A 16,308-nucleotide genomic window follows, 5' to 3' on the forward strand; every position below is an offset into this window, starting at 1 on the left:
GTATCCAGGTGGGTATTATCTTGCTGAAATGTAAGCCCAGGATGGGTTGCCATGAAGGGCAACAAAACGGGGCGTAGAATATTGTCGACCGCTGTGCTGTAATCATTCCGCGCATAACAACGGAAGGGGTCCTGCTGTGAATGAAATGGCATCCCAGACCATCACTCCTGGTTTTCGGGCCGTATGGCATGCGACAGTGGGGTTGGTAATCACACCGCTGTTTGGGGCGTCTCCAGACATGTTTTCACTAGTCATCGGTGCTCAGTTCGAAGAGCGACTCGTCACTGAGGACAGTAAGTGATATTTCAGGATGAAGACATTCTCCTATTCACCAGTAAGCGCTTTGACGAACTGTTTATCTCGGAACTAATACACCCTTGTGTTGTTTTATGTGATAAATCTGTTTTTAAAAGACCTTCTAGCTCGTTAAAGCTCAATATGAATAACAGTAGCATTCCATCTGATATCATAAGTAATTTGCTGGTGATGTGTCGCCTTGAGATAGCAAGTTACAGAGTCACCGAAAATGTCTGTAAACAGAAAGATATGTTTCGGTTTCAGAGCTGGCAACATATGGAACCGTTTAGTATTGATCGCTTTTCAAGTAGTCCAGCGATACATGCTGTGTGTTTCCTGTCGCACATTAATAGCTGACAGGCGCCTGATATATAAAATCTACTCCAGAAATCTGTAGAGCATCTGGCGTCTTCCACCTTGACGTCAATGTTGGGAAACTAATTTCAATGACATTAAACCACTGAGAGATAACAAGTTCTCTCATATCAATAGCGACATAAATATCAGTAAATGCGTCACCAGTCTTCTCCAAGAGTGTTTTAATATATTACAGTGCTGACGCAGGTTTCACGTAGATAATTTTGAAGTCCACGTACGGAAATAGGCAATTGTACCAGACCAATGTGTGCGATTTTCCTTTTTCGAGTTAGTTTATTGAAGTCCGAGCAACTGAACAAGAGACAACCATCTACTAGCGTACAGCACGCCCTTTCGACCTGATGATGGCGGTGATGCGTCGACGGATGAATTTCCCGAGACATCGAAAGTAATGGAGAGCCACTAATACCTCGACACGTATACTGGCCGAGCTAGCCCAAAGCGAGCACGTCTCTTTCGTTAGCGTCCCAAAAGTTCTCAGAAGGTATGAGGTCAGGTGAACAGGTGGGAGGGAAGGCGGGGCACAGAAGCATCTTCGTGTCCATGGAGTCTTCCTAAAACAATTCTGGTACATTACGTAAGCTAATGGTTGGTGTGTTTTCTTGCTGAAGGCATAATGGCTCTTATAATGTTGTAGACAACAGAAATTCTGGTCATGTGTACAGACTTTTAGTGGCACCAAAGTTAATGTCTAGATACTAATGAACGAGATGGGGACTGGAATTGAGGGTAGCAAAGCTAAATCAGAAACGCTTAACTTCGTTTCCAAATGTTCCTTTACAGATGTAAATCCCGGATTTCGCAGATGATACGGTAGTCTGTAATAAAGTGCTGTCAGAAAAAACTGCAGATATTCGGCTGGATGTTGATAAGATTTCAGAGTGGTGCAAAGATTGGCAATTTGCTTTCACTGTTCAGGAATGCAGGAATATAAAATTGTGCAACTCACAAAAAACCGTAATATCCTATGACTAAAGTGTCAGCGAGCCACATGGCTGTAAAAGTTTGTAGGGATACGAAATGGAACAACCACATAGGCTCACTCGTAGGTAAAGTAGATGGCAGACTTTGGTTCATCGGTAAAATACCACGGAAATGCAATCCATCAACAAAGGAGACTGCTTACAAATCACTCCCGCGACCCAGCCTCGAATATTGCTCATGTGTGTGGGACACGTAGAAAATAGAACTAACAGGGGATATTGAACATACACAGAGAAGGGTGGAATGAATGGTCACTGACTTGTTTGACCTGTGAGAGAGAGTCGCAGAGATGCTGAAGAACCTGAAGTGGCAGAAATTTGAGGACAAGCGCAAAATATCCCGAGGAAAAAGATTACTTACAAAGTTTCAAGAAACGAATTCAAATGATGAATCTAGCAATATACTACAACCCTCTATGTATCAGTCCTGCGGGAATCGGGAGGACAACATTAAATTAATTACAGGATGCACGGGGTCATTTAAACAGTCTGTTGCACAACAGATCCAGTTCCCAGATGCACATATATATATATATTTTTTTAAATCATTGATTGGCGCAGACGGTAGAAAATCAGCTCTGTCTTATACCGTGTGTAATAGTCGGTATCTGGAGCACGCAAGGTGTGCCAGTGTTGCAGAAGACAGGGTGCTGCTCGTAGCCGACTCATAGTCAAGGTGTGCAAACGGTTCAGTATGACAGCACCCAGTACCCGGATGAAGAGGGCAAAATTATCACATTGGAGGCCGCGAAGACTTCAAGTCCAGCTTAAATACGACCGTTTCAGGAGTCTCAGTCCCGGTGTTTGGCCATCGCATCTGCATCTCTGATTCCGACGGAATGACAATCTCGCTAGTTACTGAATAACTTTGCTGGCGAATAATGATGTGCTTCCTGCTGCCTAAGTGAAGACTTTGTCTCCGAAACCACAGCTAGCCAGCTGCAGTGGATCTTAGCCGCTACAAGCTGCCACTGCTGTTTGGTCACCACTGTGACTGACAAAAGATGTGAACGAGCCTGGGCCTTCCACTGGTGAAGGAGCATAATAAGTGACTGCAAATAACCTCTTCATCCTGTTGGGCGAGGTACCCGAGTACTGCCTCCTGGCTCTACATAGTACCGCCTTCCTGGCTGTACGGTGTGTTGCTGATTAGAGTTCTGGGCTTCTGCCTTCACGACACCCGCTTTCCGTGATATGCTGTTGTCACCTGCTTAAACACACATCCTTTGTCGAGAGCGCTGGAGCAGGCCGCTTTAATAGGCTTGCACCTAGAGACTCCTATTCCGGCTACCTGCACGACGTCGCTCTTGGATCCTAATTAGGGCTGTTGGTAATATATCGATGTATCGATCTTTTGCCAATGGTAATGATATACATCGCCGATATTTACCGCCAGACCACACACCTTAACTTCGACATATCTATATCGAATGGCAATATCGAACGCCGATAATTTTATTTTATATTTTTTTCGCATTTTCGGTAATTATGTGAAACTGTTCTTTTGAAATTGTACTAGAACATAATTTTAATTTCATTGTGTGAAGGAGTCTTAATGTCTTTTGAGCTCCCATCACACCTTTCTCTTTGACTGTGTGAAGCAAGTATAGGTGGCACAAAGATGGTTCAAATGGCTCTAAGCACTATGGGACTTAACATCTGAGGTCATCAGTCCCCTAGACTTAGAACTACTTCAACCTAACTAACCTAAGGACATCACACCACACACATCCATGCCCGAGGCAGGATTCGAACCTGCGACCGTAGCAGCAGCGCGGTTTCGGACTAAAGCTCCTACAACCGCTCGGTCACAACGGCCGGCAGCACAAAGAAGAAACCAATTGCACTCGAGGGCGGCGGTGTGAATGGAATAACAAGATTTCCGGTGTGGAGAAACAGCACACTAGTGTGCTGTTTCTTGACATCTGCATTCTTCAAGAACAGTTCCTGAAAAAGATGTCCATAATATAAATGACAAGACAAGGTTGGTTTTTCCGGTGGGCGGAGACGTGTGAGGGTATATGCTGACGTAATCGTCGCTCGCCGCTGCCAGCAGAAACTGCGAAGTTTAACTTCAGAACGCAATTTTGACGCTAGAATTGCTAGATCGCTGACGTTTGCAGAAATGAAAAAATAGGGAAGCCGGCATGAATTGTTCGAGACAAATCTGATATGTGACGAAACTGAACGATGGACCCACCGGACACCATTTATTGTGCACCTTACATGCAGTTACCATCGTTAGCAAAGTAGTTATCGCCAAGCGTGAACGTGTATCGTTTTCCTTTCAATTCTTGCTCTAAAAGGGATAAGCAGCTAGCTAGCTCGTTGATGTACAGAATATCTAATAATAACTCAATACTTAAATATACAGATCTAAAACTGGCAATATGTCTACAATGTGCAGCCGATATTTTTATAAGCTGATACGTCGTTCTTTTTTTTCGTCGATATATCGATACTCTTCTGCGATATATTTTGCTCTGGTAACGTCTTTTTTAAACATCGATATATCTAATTCAGATTAATAGTCTCAACAGTTCTAGTCCTAACCTACACGCTGGCCACAGCCGACAAAGTGTTGCGTCCACATTCCTTGTTCCACTCGACTGTGCCATTCAGCGCGCTTTCCGCCGAACGAGAGAAGACAATCGGTACTGTAAAGTCACAAGTAATAAATATGTTTCCAGACCATCGGGCGTATGACTACCACCCACACCAGATCCCGAGCTTGGCCTTCTGCATCTGTAGCGTCACCACCTCAACAACTCAGCTTCCACACCCACTAAAAGTGTCATTCGTCCTGTGTTGCATTCGTGAATGGAACGGGAAGAAGTCATGGGGAGGTACCATCTGCCTTGTACTTAACAGTGGTTTGCATGATATGGATGTAGATGTGCATAAGAGTACTGTATACGGCCAAAGTTGTCTCAAATTATGAGTGGACTTCAAAAAGTGAGCTACACATGTCGTCTCACGCTATGGCCATTGCGCAACAAAAGTGGCGGACTGTCAAAAGAGGGTACATGCTCTAGGTTTCCTATATACACAATTCTTCGGCGTCACTGCATCACAGAGTGGGAGTGAAATGGCGTGGCAACTGGATAAATACTCCAAAATTATAGTTCGCTAGACAATACGAGTCTTGAAGGAAAAACTGCCCACAAATTCAGCGTGAAATTCTGGCAGAATATGGACCTAATGCAATGTCGCGTCCAGCCTTAATGAAATAGTGTCAACAATTTGCCCGAGGCCAGTCAGACGTGGATGATAATGATAGGGAAGGAAGGTCATCGACATCGACCACAGAGGACAACGTGCAGATAATCCAGAATCTGATTCGCAGGAATTTCTGATTTTACGACGGTGAGTATGTTTACACAGTGGTTCTCGAATAGCTCAGTGACCAAGGAGCGGATTCCTATCGCCGAGGAACTGAACAATTGGTAGAACGTTCCGACTGTTGTTTACAGAGACTGGTCACTATATTGAAAAATAATGTCATGGATCTGTCGCGCTTCGAATTCTATTACAGCATTCAGTAAAGTTTAATTGTCTCGCCATAATAATGTTCAACTCACTTTTTGAAGTCCCCTCATACCTAATGGTACATTGGTCTACGTTCAGTTGTGGCGTCAATCCGCCCCCAAACTTTCTCTATTTGTTTCTGTTCCCTTCTGGAAACCCCCCCCCCCCCTCACCCCCCCCACCCCCCCGGCCGCCAGTGGGAAATGAAAGAAAGAGAGCCTTTTTTGGAGACTTCTATTCGCCCTCTCACCGTATCAGGGATTTGCACCTGGGTAAGTTTTGTATTTTTCGGAACCTTTCAATAACTTCCATAAGTTACAATGGCAGACATACTTTCCCCCGCCCCCTCCCTTCGTACGCACACAAGAGCGGATTTATGACTGACGTATTATGAATTTGTGTCCTGATAACCGAAATTTATGATATTGTTATAAATTTTCTATTATTTCGACACCTACGCGGGTGTTGTGTTGGGATTTTTGCGTCCCCAGGATGCTAGGTTCGATATGTAGTGGGGGCATTTTGTTAGCTTAGTAACATAAGTCGTGAGTTCAACCTCCAGGGGTTGACGTCTTTCTCCCAAGCCAAAGATCATACGTCTTTCCACCTCAGAGATAGAATTTTCGTACCGACAGTAAGACATTTTGTACAGGTGTTGCTCAGTTCACGTTGTCTATGATGGATGCACTACCGTCTACCTCTGTGGACAAACTGAATGCCAGCAAATGTCTTCGGAGTGCCAGGATACTCCGGTAGTAATTGTCGAAAATCCTCACTTCGATGACAATATAATAGTGACGGGAGTGACAAGTCGATGCACAGTGCCACATTGTTTAATGTTGTTCCTCAGTCACCTGATGTTATGTGGACAAAGATTCTGTATAATGCAGAAAATTGGAGCATATAATAAGCACACTATGCGAAATAAACGAAAGTTGGTAGGCGTGTTTCTACATCTGAAAGATAATATCTATTCAGATTAAGGCGTAGCGCCGTATAACGATCCTGCCTTGGAGGCGGTTAAGTGGGAGATGTGTCTCAGAGCTGGAGAGTGACAGATGGTGACGAGAGACTGGATGCGCACGTACTTTATGTGTCAGCCGATAGAGGACAGTATTGGATAGGGGACTGATTTGGTTTCGATTGTGCCCAGTAGAGTGCACTAAAGTAATAGAATGTTTTTCATAAGCTGTTATAGTATTTTCATAAAGTGTTATTATGTCTTCTTGTGTATGTAAAATGTTATAAATGTGTTTTAGTAGTATGAATGACGCGTGAGTGTCGATTAATGTTAATATGAAGATAATTGTTTAACGAGTTATGTAGTAGGATTTAGTGTGGGAACATTTCGAAGAAGTATGGATATGAACAAAGGGGATTTCTGTAGAATAGATTTGTAAAGTAAGTTTATGGTATAGGGAAAGTTAATTCAGGTATAAATAACAATAGTAAATAACTTTATGCATGAGCAAAACTTCAGCATATTAGATAATTACGTCGGTAAAAAGTGCAGTCGTTAGGTGTACTATTTTGCGATTTGTTATTGATGAAAAGCGCAGATTGACGCGGGAGAATGTTGTTTTGCTATTGGCTGTTGAGTAAACTGACCAATGGTAAAGCAATATTCTTCGCGCGCCTTTCTCTGCTGGTAGAGAAGACTGAGAGTATTCTAGAGAAGATTCGAAGCCTAGCCATGAAAGAGATCGGACGTGTGCAGTAGTAGTTCCGATGGAAATGATAAGTTGCAGGATCTAGCAGTGTTTCATACATCAAAAGTGTTGGAAAGTGACGGCATAATTATTCCGATGTGTGTGTAGAAATTTCGGAATTTTTAAGTGAATTTTGTGACGAGATAAGACATATTCTGCGTGGCGTATTGAGCAGGTCGGTGGCTAAAAACTGTGACTGTATTTGGTACCGACAGACTTAATATTTGGCGAGCATTATTGATCTAAAACAATCAGTATTTTTTAGCTATTACGTTTTCGGGAAATGCAACACCATAAACTTGCTAACGTGAGTGAAAGGGATTGTGAGTGACTTTTTTGACTAGCACGGGCTTGGCAGTGATACTTGTTCACCTAAGTTTCAGAATATATTAATTGAGGACAAAATTTCCAACCTTTCATTTCGTGTTTCTCCCGAAACATAGATTAGTGGTTTTAATTGCAGCCTGGTTCATGTCGAAGTACAGTAGGTTTCACTCGGCTTTCCTACCGATGATCTGCTGAGACAATGTTCACAGGTAGGTGCAGGTTCGTCGTAAAGGGACGGAAAGAACTGCGCCGCCGCAAGATTCACGCCAGTCATATCAGAGTGGCGCTAGTTGCGCCCCTATGAGGCTGCAAATCAGGTTTGCTTTAAATACACACTATAACGGTCATGAGCGTTAGTTACCTAGGAGATTGGACATGGTGAGTTGATGTTACTCAAGAATGCCTTCAAGGCGACAAAACGCCATTATAAACACCTCACTGAGTTTCAGCTAGGTCATGTAGTTGGTCTACGAGAAGCTGGATGTTCCTCTTGTGGTACAGCAGACAGACTTGTCAAGAAAGTAGTCACTGTACATGATTGCTGGGAGCGGTAGTCACGAGGATGTAGGATCGCAAGAAAACCGTGCTCCGGACGGCCACGTGGCACTACCGAGAAGGAAGATCATCGTTTTCGATGTTTGGCTCTGGCGCATCGTACTGCATCTGCAGCAGCAATTGGCACCACACTGACACAACGAAATGTTACAAATCGCTTACTTCAAGGACAGCTGTTGAGTTTTATGATGAAAGCTGGTTCTGCCTCGGTGCCAGTGACGGCCGTTAATTGATTAGAAGGAGGTTAGCTGAGGGCCTACAACCAACCAGTCTGTGTGCTAGATACACTACTGGCCATTAAAATTGCTACACCACGAAGATGACGTGCTACAGACGCGACAGGAAGAAGAAGCTTTTCAGAACATTCACACAAGGTTGGCGCCGGTGGCGACACCTACAACGTGCTGACATGAGGAAAGTTTCCAACCGATTTCTCATACACAAACAGCAGTTGACCAGCGTTGCCTGGTGAATCGTTGTTGTGATGCCTCGTGTAAGGAGGAGAAATGCGTACCGTCACGTTTCCGACTTTGATAAAGGTCGGATTGTAGCCTATTGCGATTGCAGTTTATCGTATCACCACATTGCTGCTCGCGCTCGCGTTGGTCGAGATCCAATGACTGTTAGCAGAATATGGAATCTGTGGGTTCAGGAGGGTAATACAGAACGCCGTGCTGGATCCCAACGGCCTCGTATCACTAGCCGTCGAGATGACTGGCATTTTATCCGCATGGCTGTAACGGATCGTGCAGCCACGTCTCGACCCCTGAGTCAACAAATGGGGACATTTGCAAGACAACAACCATCTGCACGAACAGTTCGACGACGTTTGCAGCAGCATGGACTATCAGCTCGGAGACCATGGCTGCGGTTACCCTTGACGCTGCATCACAGGAGCGCCTGCGATAGTGTACTCAACGACGAACCTGGGTGCACGAATGGCAAAACGTCATTTCCTCGGATGAATCCAGGTTCTGTTTACAGCATTATGATGGTCGCATTCGTGTTTGGCGACATCGCGGTGAACGCACATTGGAAGCGTGTATTCGTCACCGCCATACTGGCGTATCACCCGGCGTGATGGTATGGGGTGCCATTGGTTACACATCTCGGTCACCTCTTGTTCGCATTGACGGCACTTTGAACAGTGGACGTTACATTTCAGATGTGTTACGACCCGTGGCTCTACCCTTCATTCGATCCCTGAGAAACCCTACATTTCAGCAGGATAATGCACGACCGCATGTTGCAGGTCCTATACGAGCCTTTCTGGATACAGAAAATGTTCGACTACTGCCCTGGCCAGCACATTCTCCAGATCTGTCACCAATTGAAAACGTCTGGTCAATGGTGGCCGATCAACTGGCTCGTCACAATACGCCAGTCACTACTCTTGATGAACTGTGGTATCGTGTTGGTCCTGCATGGGCAGCTGTATCTGTACACGCCATCCAAGCTCTGTTTGACTCAATGCCCAGGCGTACCAAGGCCGTTATTACGGCCAGAGGTGGTTGTTCTGGGTACTGATTCCTCAGGATCTATGCACCCAAATTGCGTGAGAATGTATTCACATGTCAGTTTCAGTATAATATATTTGTCCAATGAATACCTGTTTATCATCTGCATTTCTTCTTGGTGTAGCAATTTTAATGGCCAGTAGTGTACATTGGACCCACACCTGGAGTTATGGTCTGGGCTGCGATTTCGTATGACAGAAGGAAAACTCTCGTAGTTATACCACGCACCGTGACTGCAAGTTTGTACGTCAATCTGGTGACTCGAACAAGTTGTCCAGCCATTCATGAACAGCATTCCAGGGATGCTTTCTAGCAGGATAACGCTCGCCCATATGCCGCTGTTGTAACCCAACAACGTGTCGCCATATTGCTTTGGCCTGCTTGATAACCAGACCTGTCTCCAATCTAGCATATACGGCACATCATCGGATGATGTCATGCATAAACAGCATTAAGCATTTCTATATTGACCGACCAAGTGCAATAGGCAGGGAACTCCATCCCACAAACAGAAATCCAGCGCCTGTACCACACAATGCATGCACCATCACAAGCTTGCATTCAACATTCTGGCGGTTACACCAGTTAGCAGCGTACCAGCTTTTCACATTTGCACTTACGATGACCTGCGATCTTGCAATGTTAATCACTTAAATTTGTTACTTCGAAGGTTAGTGTCTTCCTCCCACAGCTGTGCCCTAACGAATAACAATATGTATTTCGAGAGATGCAGCTGATGTCGGAAGTACCAGGCATTCTGTCTGTCCCACAATGACTAAATGGTGTATTCCTAAAGATAGTAGCTGTGTCGAATTTTCCAGCCACATGCAGTCGCTTACCAGCAAGCAAAGGATGTTTCCGAAGGTTCCCTCTATCTGTCCGGCCCATAATTTTTTTCTCTCTCACAGTAGCGTTCTGCCCCTCAGGCACCTGCACCAAGCCTGCTTGAACAAAAAGAAGGCAAATTATTACTTGCTGGTATGGCATTCTGAGTTCCTACTGGTCCTCTGGAAAACAGAGCGTGGAATCTGGAGGTGGTCTCGAACCCCCACCACAAACATAATCCTACTGGTCCTCTGGAAAACAGAGCGTGGAATCTGAAGGTGGTCTCGAACCCCCACCACAAACATAATCAGTCTTTGACAATGACTAGTTGTGTCTGAGTGATTCTCGCAATATGAAACGGCCAGCCAATGGCGATGCCAGTAACAATGGTGATGGGAAACGGCCAAACTTGGGGCAACCTCCATGTAAGTGTTTGTAAAAGAAACTATGAATTCAAATTGCGACAGTTATAAAATTTCATAACAAAGTATTCAAATTTTTCGATATTGTGATAGATTTTCCTAACAAGTGCAGCGGAATGTACTGGCAGAAGTAAAGCGGTGAGGAAGGGGCGTGAGTCGTGCCTGGGTAGCTCCGATGGACCTTTGCCTGCGAAAGGCAAAGGTCCAGAGTTCGAGTCTCGGTCTGGCATACAGTTTTAATCTGCCAATACGTTTCATATTAGAGCTCACTCCGCTGCAGAGTAAAAATCTCACTCTGGAGGATCATGCTTGTTTTACATGGTCAATCCTGGCTTGAAAAAGAAAAATTAAACAGAATCGAGAGCGCACATTCCGATATGGATTAGGTCTTAACATTTGTGGATATTATAACTTTGATGGTATCGAACTCCCCGTAAAGATTCCGGACATATTAAAATTTGAGGCACAAAATCCCGGAATATTGGTTCACGTTCGTGGCCTGAAGAAGCAGAGAAGCAAGCTAGAAGAGCACGACAAGCATACTGTATTTGGACCACTCCACTTTACGAAATATGCTGGTGAGCGTGATCTTGATGTAAACATGCTGCTGTTCTCTGATGGTGATAATCAGCATTACGTATGAATGAAAGACACATCCTGCCTCCTTTACAGCCAAATTTCGAAAAAAGAACACAAAAAACGCATTTACTTCAGGTGTCTAAATACCGTTTCAGAAGAAAAGTATACAAAAAGACATATGAAGGACTGTGAATCCAATGAACCGGTATGTGTTCTTATGTCTGCAGAAGCAAACATGTTCGTTAAATTCAAAAGTGCTCACCACCAGGAATGATGTCCAATTGTTGTATACGCTGACTTCGAATGTCTCCTTGCGCCTATCACCCGCAGTGAAGGGAACCCCTTAGACTCACCTACCACCTTCACACAAGAACACGTACCGTATGCAGCAGCGTACCAACTTGCATGCTCATGTGATTCAAATCTTAACTGCTTTGAATCGTTTGTCAGGATAATCCTGCGGTTTGGTTGCTCACTTAGTCTGAAAAACTCTCACGGGATGCTTATAGGCTTTACAGCCTTTTAATGACCAAATTGGAGGAGGGTAAAAAGTTATACAATGATGCGGTTAACTATCATATTAGTGTGCTGTCATTAGATAGAAAAGCTGGAACTTCCGGTAGAGATCATTGTCATTTTACGGGAAGTTCCGTTGTGCAGCTTTCAATTCACGCAATTTGAACTATAAATTACCATGACACATGATCGCCTTCTTCCACAATTTAAGTGGGTATGGTGCTCACTTCGTAGTTGATTTCGGTGTGAAGAAAGATCAAATCAGTGTCCTGCCGGACAGGTAGAGAAGTATGCTTCTTTCTCGAAATGACTGACGCCAAAAGTTAAGCTCCATGTCCTTGACTCTTTACATTTCAAGCAGACTTCACTCCAGAAACTTGTTGACACTCTAGCTCAGGAGGATGTGCACATCACCCAATCTGCATACCCCGATGAAGAAAAGTTTCAGCATGTGACTAGGAAAGGAGTTTTCTCTTATGAGTACCTTGATAAAAGAGCAAAACACGACGAAACCAGGCTACAGGACATATCTGCATTTACCACTATCTCACAGGTGATGCAATAATTCGTGCAGGTTATGAGCATGCTGTGAATGTCTGGCGGGAATTCAACGTTCCCAATTTGAGTGAATATGCAACACTATACATGGACATCCACGAGCGCCCCGACTTTCGTTACATGGCACCTCAGTTGTCCTGGGACGCGATGCTCAAGAAAACGAGGCGTAGCATCAAACTTTTGACTTATGCTTTGAGGGCAGGATCCGTGGAGGACGTTTGCCAGAGTGTCTGTAGACAAGCCAAAACAAAAAATCCACATATGGGTGCAAGGTTCAACACATCCCTCGAGTCAAGTTATATTCTATATTTGGATGTGAATAATTTAAACGAGTACGCCGTGATGCAGCCACTGCCGGTTGCCGGGATTCAATTGGTGCGCGAAAATGAATTAGTGTGTTTAGGTGGAAAAATAATGGGTCTGGCAGCTGATGTAGGGTATGTGGGTGGAGACAGATCTCATGTACTCTGTTAGTATACATGAAATGACAAGCGATTTGCCATTATGTCCAGAACAACAAGTTCTGTGAAGAAGCACTATCCCTAAACCGATGACCACTGTTGGACACAAGCAGAGGGACATAATTCATTGTTGTAATCTCCAGTAGTGTCTCAGCTTAGGGACGGAACTAGATAGAATCACACAGGCTATCTCCTTCAATCAGTCCACAAGGTAGAAGGAGTACATTGAATTAAATGCCTAAAAGAGGGCGGGCGCGACTAGTGATTTCGAAAAAGATTTTTGTAAGTTAATGACTAATTCCGTTTTCGGTAAAACCATGCAGAATATAAGAAATGAACGTGATATTTTGATTAGGACAAAATAGGGTGGACGTTGGGGCGTAAGAAAGTGCATTGCCAGCCAAATTTTAAGCGGATCGCTATTTTCAATGAGAACTTTGCTGATGTTAAAATGTCGAAGGTTTCAGTAGAGTTTACGAAACCTATCTATTTGAGTATGTACATACTGGATATCTCTAAACCCCACATGTACCGTTGCCACTATGAGTTCGCTAAAACTAATTTCGTGGAACCAAAGTTACTTTATATGAAAACAGATAGCTTCAGCTATTAGGTGAAGAGCTGTGATCCATATGAAGTAACTAGTTGCCACAGTAATGAATTCGACACACAGGGATATGCAGCCGGTAGTCATCATGGTATTGTTCGTCAGAACAAGAATGTTATCGGCTTAATGAAAGATGAGGCGGATGGATTGCCGATTGTGGAATTTGTGAGTCTAAGATCCAAAATGTATGCATATCGTGCAATAGGTGGGGTCGCCCGGAAGCCGGATAAGGGTGTACGATATGCGGCATCACGTGTCCTCATGGTCGAAGACTACTCACAGTGCCTGTACGGTGGTGTTCGTGGTGCTCCGCCGCAAACCTCTGCATATGGTACAACAAACTAGTATTCAATCTCGACACCGCAAGGTATACACTGTGCTGCAATCTAAAGATGTATTGTCACCTGGCTGAGTGAGAGTTTATACCGAATAGTATTGCTCTTTTATCATAGTGTAAATATGGTATGTACTTGATGTGTGGTGTGACTGCATGTGTGATTGCTTTTGTGTCTGTGTGGATGCTTGCGAGTGCGTCTGAATGTGGATGCCTCTGTAAATATGTGTTCCTGTGGGTAAATGCATTCTGTTTTTTTCTTAATAAATAACATACTATGTACGCATGACTGTATAAGCATCACGTGCTGTAAAAAATATAAAAATTATAAAAAGTTAATAATATGCAATGTACACATAATGAAGTTGAAAAATTGGAATGAAATCATCAAAAAAGTTAAAAAATTGTAAATGGAGAAAAGAATAGTTTTATCGTATTTTTTTCTCTTTTGCACTTCATGTGCATGTGTGATTGTGTGAGTGCATGTGTAAATAGAATAGTTTTTAAGTTTCATCTACGCTAGCTGTCCAAGTCATACTAGTTTGTGTGAGATCCACACAGTTCATTTTAGTGCAGCTGTTTGGAATGAGCATTTTAGGGCCATCCATTTTATTCCAGTTGCTTGATGTAGAAAATGTTTAAAGCCACCCAGTTCAACTTAAAAATTTAGTCTTCTGTTTGAGTGGAATTTCACTAGCAATAGCAATAGTATTAGTGTAAGGAAAACTGTACCTCTGCAATAGCTGTAATCAGTACTGCAATGTAAAGTAAAAATGTTTTTCAACCAGCACTATTATTTGTAAAACCAAGAACTGTGAATAAAAAAAGTCAAACAGTAACAAGAACTGTGAATCTGAAAGCAGCATTACGTTGTGTATTGTAAAAACAACAAGGTTTGTGAATTTAAAGCTGTGTTACTACTGTGAATATTTGTATCTGAGTAAAAAACTGTTATTTGTTACGATACGTCTTTGTTGTTATTTCACAAATCCCTACCCTTACAAATGTATATAAATGCTGTGCAAGATGTACAAGATATTAGTTTGAAGCATGAGAGAGGTAGTGTTTGAGCTGGGGGAAAACAAAATATATGTCATCATTGCATGGGATCTTGCTTATCGTGCTGCGCTTATAGGTTTTTGGGAGCAAATGGCACCTGATTGTGTCTGCTTCCAGAACATGTGGCAAAAATGTCTGAAGTTATATCACCTGTGATTGAACGAAGTCTCAGACGTAGGATCTGGGCACATATACCTACTATCTAAATGGGAGCTATGTAGAAAGAAAGAAAAACAATGACTATCAGGTAAAATGGTTCAAATGGCTCTGAGCACTATGGGACTCAACTGCTGAGGTCATTAGTCCCCTAGAACTTAGAACTAGTTAAACCTAACTAACCTAAGGACATCACAAACATCCATGCCCGAGGCAGGATTCGAACCTGCGACCGTAGCGGTCTTGCGGTTCCAGACTGCAGCGCCTTTAACCGCACGGCCACTTCGGCCGGCTATCAGGTAAAAAGATTTATTTATTTTCAATAATCCAACTTAAAGGTAATTTTACATTTTGATATGCAGACACAACGCTATTGTGACACATCTTCTTGTTGGGATAATGGATAGCAGGTCACCCATAGAATTCCAGGTCTTGAACAGATGCAAACTTGAAGATTCGTTACATCTAAGTGATCTTCTCCTTGCCTTTGACGTAGATTATGTAATCAGGATGATCGAATATACGACGTCATGTCATCATATCTTTATAAGGTATACCAGGATCGTCCCAGTGGAGCTCATGGAAAAAACGTGTTAGCCACTTTGCACTCCTCCATGTTTTAGCACATTTCACATCCTTGAAAGGGGTCGGTGATGCCATGCTGGCTGAGAATGTCTCTATTATACCAGCATCTTCTGTGTATGCTATGAATGCAACAATTTTAAATATGCATTTCTGCACTCATCATCATAGAAACCTTGAATCTTAGCAACAACGTTCACACTCCAAGTTGTCACTGTGAAAAGCACTTGGTCATTTATACAGCACGCTGCACAACACCAGTAAGTGGGCAATAGTTAATCACACGGTCATGTAGAACTCGGAGCATACGCTGTAGTGCTTCCTGAGAAATTTGATGAGGATTCAAATTCGATTCGTACATCTATTGTTCCTGATTTAACTATCTCATTCTCCTTACCACAGTCTATTACGATGAGTGGTGCCAGTTCCTTGAATTTCCGTGGACTGAGTGGGCATTCTTCCTCTTCAACACTTTCTTAGTAAGAATCTGGATCCTTGCATACATATCAAATGCTAGACCATGTACATTCTGGTGCCAGTGTAGCAGTTAACTGTCATAAAGATAGAATTCTGAATTCACGTAGACCCTGGCATTAATTAAATTACAGTTGTCAAATACGGTGGAATCATTTGCTAAATTCCACCTCCTATGGATCTGAAATGCAAGTATGATGAATCTCGATGTTTTCAACTGCACGGAGATTTTAATAGCCCATGTTTGTCTGCTCACTGTTGGTACCTCTAGATACTCAGAAACCTTCCTTCAGCCGGCCGCTGTGGGCGAGGGGTTCTCGGCGCTTTAGTCAGGAACCACGCGGCTGCTACGGTCGCAGGTTCGAATCCTGCTCGGGCGTGGATGTGTGGGATGTCCTTAGGTTGGTTAGGTTTAAGTAGTTCTAAGTCTAGGGGACTGAT

The sequence above is a fragment of the Schistocerca piceifrons genome, chromosome X, assembly GCF_021461385.2.
Source record: "Schistocerca piceifrons isolate TAMUIC-IGC-003096 chromosome X, iqSchPice1.1, whole genome shotgun sequence".
In the NCBI taxonomy this organism is placed as follows: Eukaryota; Metazoa; Arthropoda; class Insecta; order Orthoptera; family Acrididae; genus Schistocerca; species Schistocerca piceifrons.